Below are 7,780 nucleotides of genomic sequence, written 5' to 3'. Positions count from 1 at the left end.
AACCCTGACAGTGCAAGAGTCCATTTTCCATTAAAATGGGAAAACATATATTTAGATGGACAATAAAATATTATAATATATACTAAACACATATTTTAGAATACTGCCATGCTATTGGGCTACTTCAATGCCAAATTTTCCACCTGTCTGTTAATATACATTATATGGTCAAAAATATTCACTTTGTGATATTCTTATGTATCATTTCATTCATAATTTGTATCTTGTTAACTTCCTATTTCCTGTGTATTTTTCATAACTTTATCCACCAAAGTAGAAACTGTGAGGAATATTTCCAAATGGCTTCTGTACTCATCTTTGTACGAAGCATTTAAACTCTTCCTGCTATTAACCACGGTGCTGTGATGGAGTTTTCCTCTGTGCACATTGTCTTTCACACCTGGCACTCATTTCCCTCTGACATGTGACCTTCAGATGGTGGCCTCCAACCCAACATTTATTCTCTCCACTCTGGAGTCTCTTGTATGAATCTATCGGTTGTGACCAAGCAGACAAGGGGCAAAAAATCTGAGTGTCACAGTGGGCAGGTGTGGCTTTCACATACAAGTAGGAATGCCTTTCTCTCTTGCTGACTTTCTCTTCCTACAAAGAGTCTGAATTCGCTCAAATCCCAAATCCTTAGACTCTGACTCAGGTAAGCAGGCACACATCAGGAAAGAATCAGTGCCACCTCCTGCTCTGTCGGGGCACTCTTCTCATTAGCAAAGCCCATGAGCAAACCCTGACCACCACCGCCCCCCAAAGTGGAGTAACTGTTCAAGCAAACGTCAGCTTTTCCCAATAAACTACTGAATGTGTTAGGTATTCTCCCTGTGCATGGCAGTGTTAATGGCAAGCTTCTCTATCTCCTACCTATCTGTGAGTAATGCACTGGATAGAGCCCCAGAGGGATAAATAAGCCAGTGCAGTTTTCAAAACTACCTAATTTGCAACCAGAAAAATAGTTCAGGTATGCAGAGAAATAGGTTTGTTAAGTTTTAAGTGGAAAAATTACATTATAAGTAAAGTACAGCCACATGTACCTATGACTAAGTCTACACCACCCCCTGATCAAACATAAAAATAGACTTAAAAGCTAAAGTATGAACTAACATTGAACATAGACAAATTCTATTAGAGTCCACTCATAAATACCAAGAGAAATATGTAAATAAATTCAACAAAGATATGTAACAATTCATAGCAGAATTATTCTTAATGACTAAAGTTGAACAGCCCCCAAAGTGCTCATATGTATATTTAATATACAGATTAATAAACACTACACAGAATGAAAAGTAACACTCTATAAATATATGCAAAATATGGATACATCTCACAAACAGTGCTATGATAAAGAAGCAAGACATGTGTATAAAATAACACCTTTTTTTCTAAGACACTGAAAGATGCAAGGCTAATCTGTGTTACTGAAGCAAAGGTGTTAGCTACCCTTGTGGTACTGCTGTAGGAAAGACTCTGAGAAGGGATTTCTTTCATACTGGTAACACTGAGCATCTTGACAAGGGTAAATTTATACACATACAACACATTTTCACAAAATTAACATACGCCATCGAGAGAAAGGATGTCTAGGAGTCCACCGCATTTAATGCAGAATCATTAATCCACTGTCCAGGAGCTCTTAATCTTCCTTTAGGATAGGGACAGAACTGGATTAATGGCAAGTCCATCCAAGCTGGTGTATGAAGTGCCATTTTCCAAAGAATACTATACGACCTGTCTGGGAATAGAAGATATAGACCATTGTACTTGCCATTATACCTTTCACAGATGGCACTGTACATTTTTAAAAATTCCCCTTTGACAATAAATTAAAGTATGAAAATACCCCCAGAAAATAATTGTAAAAGCTTTGGAAAATGTTGGTTAAGAATAGTAGTAGGTTAAATAAAATGGCCACAATCCATTAAAACCTGTGATAGTTTGTTCAGAAATTATTCTCTCCCTTGCTTTCCCTCTGTGAACCCAGAATGTGTCCACACATTGATCACATGACCTGCTTTGGCTAATGAAATGTTAGCAGACCTACTGAATCATAATCTGCACTTGTAAAGAGGACATGTATTGTTTGTCCAGAAATACAAACAATGAAAAGAGGAAAGACAATAAATACTTATGGCGTCTATGATAATCTCCATTTCATGCCCTGGGACTCCAGATTTGTCATTTTTAACAAGCTCCCAGGTGGTGTTGCTGATGCTGGTCGGCATGTCACAAGCTGAATATAAGATGTTATATTGCAATGACTTCAGCTATAAAATGCAGACCATAATACCAACTCACAGGATTGTTTGGGGGCCAATTCAAACACTATGTCTAAGTCACTTAACACACTACACAATGAATAGTCATTGCTCTTGTTACTTTGGAGTCCATCTCAGATCATAAAAGAGAAGATCAAATATAAGTAGTTAAGATTTGTAAAAAAGTGTAACATATAAAATAAAAAATTTCAGTTTCATACCACCTTTGTGACTTATAATGCACCTGGGAAAGTAGCAGATGATGGTCCAAATACTTGCAACTCTGCCACCCAGGTGAGAGACCCTGATGGAGTTCTGGCTCCTGGCTTCAGCCTGGCCCAGCCCTGGCTGCTAAGGCCATCTGGAGAGTGAAGCAGTAGAGGGAAGATCAATCTCTCTCTAGGGAAGATCAATCTCTGTCTCTGTCTTTCTTTCTCTCTCTCTCTAATTCTACCTTGCAAATAAATAAATCCTCTTTTTAAAAAAATGTTATGACAATTAAATAAAGCCTATTTTTGACACATATATTTTTTGAAATTTGTTGGTCAAACACAAATGTGGTTCAGAATTAAGTGTGTCCAGGGGCTTTGTGATATCCAAAGGTATTGAATAGTGACACAAAATGATACTCACAGGACCATTCCTGTGAGTATTCATGGAACAAGTATCATACATGGCACAAATAAACTTGGCATGATGTTCACAAATGTCTACAACTGCCAATAACTGTTATAAACTGGGATTCTTTTAAAAACACAAATCCAGTCATGCTAATTCCCTGTTCAAAACCCTTCAAAGTTATCCAATCACACTGAAAATAAAATTCCAAGTTCTCAATAAGCCTTACACGGTCTAGCAATTGACTATTGCTTCAAACGCACAACACTCTCTAGACCCCTTTTTATTTTGCTAACCCCATTCCAGCCTTCTTGCTGTTCTTAAAACCAAACACATTCCTACACCAGGGTATTTGCATCTGCTATTTATCATCATGAAATAATCTTAAACCAGTAATCTATGTGTATCATTCTTTCATTTCATGTTGGTTTATCTGATCTCCTCTCATAGGAGAAGTCTACCTGACTCAATTTCAAATATCAACTTCTACTGCTACCATATCACTCATGATCCTGTTTTTCTACCTTTTTTAAAAAAAGATTTATTTATTTTATTTGAAAGGCAGAGTTACAGAGAGGCAGAAGCAGAGAGAGAGGTCTTCCATCCACTGGTTCACTCCCCAAATAGTTGGCAATGATCAGAACTGAGCTGATCCGAAGCCAGGAGCCAGGAGTTTCTTCCCAGTCTCCCTTGTGGGTGCAAGGGTCCAAGGATGTGGGCCATCTTCTACTGCTTTCCCAGGCTATAGCAGAGAGCTGGATCAGAAGTGGAGCAGCTGGGTCTTGAACAAGAGCCCATATGGGATGCTTGCACTGCAGGTGGTAGCTTTACCCGCTACGCCACAGCACTGGTCCCGCTCTTTTTCTACTTCATTTATCCCCACTGGCTCTCATCACTGGTTATATATATATATATATATATATATATATGAATATCTCACTATATCTATCTATCTATCTCTTGTATTTTTCCTGACTTCACTGTGAAAATCTGATTCATGAGAAGGAAATTTGTCCCTTTACTTCACAGGAATCCCCTCAGCTGACACAAAATAGATGCTTAATAAAAACAAATATCACCAAGTTGGTAAATACAAAATGCTATACATGGGACTGGCGTTGTGGTGTAGTAGGTTAAGCACCTGCCTGTGGCACCAGCATCCATATGGGTGCCAGTTCCAATCTCGGTTTCTCCACTTCTGATCCAGCTCCCTGCTAATGGCCTGGGAAAGCAGAAGATGGCACAAATGTGTGAGCCCCTGCACTGCATGGGAGATCCAGAAGATGCTCCTGGCTCCTGGCTTTGGATCAGCTCAACTCCAGCTGTAGCAGCCATTTGGGGAGTGAACCAGTGGATGGAAGATCTCTCTCTCTGTCTCTCCCTCTCTCTGTAACTCTACCTCTAAAGTAAATAAATAAATCTTTGAAAAAAATTCCATGCCAGGAAATTTCTTTCTGACTTGTAGGAAAGTATGTACAGATATATTGGTTATCAGCATTGAAGTTTGGCATAAAGGTGTTGGTGTATTCACATTTGCTGATTGATCTAATCTTTATTAGGCAATATTTACCTTTTAGATACCTTGTAGGTAATCATAACATATCAATGAATGATGCAGACTGAGTCCTTAGGAAATGGGCTATGAAATGCATGATAGTGGGGAAGGAAGACTTTCAGGAATGTTCCTGGTGTTGACACCTGAGACGGTAGGGGAAATAGATTGGGAAGAGAAAACCTAATCGTGGAGTTTTTGCAGCAGAGCCCCCAGCTCACTGGCTATGGAGTTCTGGGGCCTGGATGACTTTCAGAATTGTCCTTAATTGTGGTTGAGCATATGTACCTTTGCATCCACCAGTTACTGGAGATTGCTGCTTGTGAGAATGGACATGACACTGGGCAAGGTACATTTCTTCAGCAGAGGCCAGTTCCTATAGAGGATATCTTCTGAGCTCTCAGCCTCCATCATTTCCAAGAGCTAGGATTAAATGATGGCATTAGTCCTGAAGGTGGGGCAGAGGGTGCGAGTCAGGGCAACATCCACTGGTATCAACCACAAGGAAAAAATGAACAAACAGCTTGACGTTAAGAAGACAGCATTCTAGTGTAGGAAGAAGAGACTGAACAATAAAGTAAATAATCAATACAGCATAAAAGACTACGATAAATGTCAAAGAGTGGGTGGTGCACAGTAGAGCATAATGAAGAGAAATTGAATTCCAGAATGTAGCAGAGGAGCAAAGTTAAATACAGAGACAGCAGGCTTCACTGAACAGGTATAATTTGAGCAAAGACTTGAAGGAGATAAGAAAATTTGTCCAGTAGAAATTAGTCTAGAAGGAAGAGTGCTGCAGTCAGGGGCAACAGCTGTTGCAAGCAGTAAACAGGTAGGAGCTGAATTGGCTTGTCTACAATGCTCCGCTCCTAAGACCCTTGACAAAAAAGGCAAGGGCAAATATGGTATCTTGGGATCTTAAGAGGACAAAAAACCTTTTTTAATGTGTCGTTTTCCCATTAACTCTCCATAAAGTTTTAGAATAAAATTTTCTAATACAAACTACAGCTGCCTTTGGGCTGCTCTGGAGAAATCAGAGTAGAACTGATTCGTTCTTTGTCTTTCACATCCACAAGAAAGGAAGAGCACAAAAATAATACCATGCCTATTCTCTTTGTTGAGAATTATCCATTGTTTTCTTGGCCCATTCTTTTTTCTTTTATGTATTTTCTAAGATACATCACTCTGAAAATGTCATCTGGCTTGAGAGAAACAGCAATTGGGATTGAGATGGTGGAAGGGTGAGATTTCCACTGTCACAAGTACAGCCAAGACATATCATTGTATCCAGACTTTGTTCAGGAGACAACCAAGTAGGTATGGCTCTGCTTGGCTTTCCCTTTGCAACCTGAGAAGTGTTGCCACATTAGAATTTGTGGCTGAGTTGAAGATCCACGTGAAGTATCTGGCACAAGACCCAAGTTGGAAATAATTCTTTTCACATTCTGGATGAAGTATAGGCAGCACATATCCTTCTTATGTAACTAGGAACACTGCAAGGGTACTCACTGAACAGGTGCATTGTTCTTAGGAGCACAGCTGGATATGCATGAGGCATGAATGCAGACGTTTCTTTCTATAGGTGCCCTTGACACAAGGAAACAAGGCACTTGGAATGAACTCTCCTCAAAACTGTAGACTAGAAATCTGGGTCAAATTGATCTGAGTTTTTCAAGACCTTACAGAAAATCCATCTGAAATTACTAAATTCTTTACATGGATGATACGTGGATTTAGAGGAGTGTATAAATAATACAAACCTCAAAGATAACCAACTTAAGGTCTAAGGGTAGCTTAGTACTGTGTGCCCGTGGCTCAATTTTGGCCTTAGTTAAATTCAACTCAGGGAATGTTTATGAGTTTTTATTCATAATACTTTTATCATTATACACATAACAGGGGGAAAAACAAACTCAGAACTTTCCACTGATCCCAACATCAAAGAATTTGCAATCCCCTTCTGAAACCAGGCTCCCCGCCCCCTTCTCCAGCACAGGCAACCACTATCTGCTTTCTATTATGTGTTTGCCTATCCTGGGTGCTTCCTTTAAATGAATTCAGCAATATATGACCCTTTATGTCTGACTTAAAACTTTCACTTAGCATAATGTTTTTGAAGTTCATCCAAGTTCCAACAAATTATTTATTTTTATAGATGAATATTTATTATATGAATAAACCACAATTTATCTATCCATCTATTAATGACATTTAGGTAGCTTCTTTTAGGAACTATGGAAAATACTGCTGCGACTATTTACACTTATATATAAACTTCTATGTGGACATGCACTTTGTTTCTCATGGATCTATAGCTGGGAGTATAATTTTTGGTTATATGATAATTCTATGTAACCTCTGAGATAAACTACCAAACCCTCCACAGCAATTGCATCATGATATATTTCTAACAGAAGTGAATGGGGATTCCTATTTCTGCACATTTCCACAAGCACTTCTTATTTAGTAGTAATATTGTAATATTTAGTAGTAATAGTAAAGTATAGTAATATTTAGTAGTAATAGTGGTACGGGTAGGTATTCTAGTGGGCATGAAGTAGCATGTCATGTGCACTGGCTGCAGCAGCCATTGGAGGGTGAACCAAGGGAAAAGGAAGACCTTTCTCTCTGTCTCTCTCTCTCTCTCACTGTCCACTCTGCCTGTCAAAAAATAAAATAAAATTAATTAATTTATTTGAGAGGCAGAGTTACAGAGACAGAGGGAAAGGTCTTCCATCTGCTGGTTCATTCTCCATTGTAGATGATTATAATGGCTGGATCCAGAAGCCAGGAGCCAAGAGTTTCCTCCAGGTCTCCCATGTGGGTACAGGGCCCCAAGCACTGCGGCCATCTTCCACTGCATTCCCAGGTCATTAGCAGAGAGCTGGGTTGGAAGAGAAGCAGCCAGGACACAAAACACAAAACTGGCATCCATATGGGATGCCATCACTGCAGTCAGAGGCTTAACCTACTGGCCACATTGCCGGCCTATGTATTTCTCATTTAAATCATATAGAAAACAGGGCCGGCACCGTGGCTCACTAGGCTAATCCTCCGCCTTGCGGAGCCAGCACAGCGGGTTCTAGTCCCGGTCAGGGTGCCTATTCTGTCCCAGTTGCCCCTCTTCCAGGCCAGCTCTCTGCTGTGGCCAGGGAGTGCAGTGGAGGATGGCCCAAGTACCTGGGCCCTGCACCTCATGGGAGACCACGATGAGTACCTGGCTCCTGCCTTCAGATCAGCGCAGTGAGCTGGCCGCAGCGGCCATTGGAGGGTGAACCAACGGCAAAAGGAAGACCTTTCTCTCTCTCTCTCACTGTCCCCTCTGCCTGTCAAAAAAAAAAAA

Source organism: Oryctolagus cuniculus, chromosome 11 (assembly GCF_964237555.1).
Source record: "Oryctolagus cuniculus chromosome 11, mOryCun1.1, whole genome shotgun sequence".
Lineage (NCBI taxonomy): Eukaryota > Metazoa > Chordata > Mammalia > Lagomorpha > Leporidae > Oryctolagus > Oryctolagus cuniculus.
The sequence above is the reverse complement of the archived record's forward strand: the minus strand, read 5'-3'. Positions refer to the sequence as shown.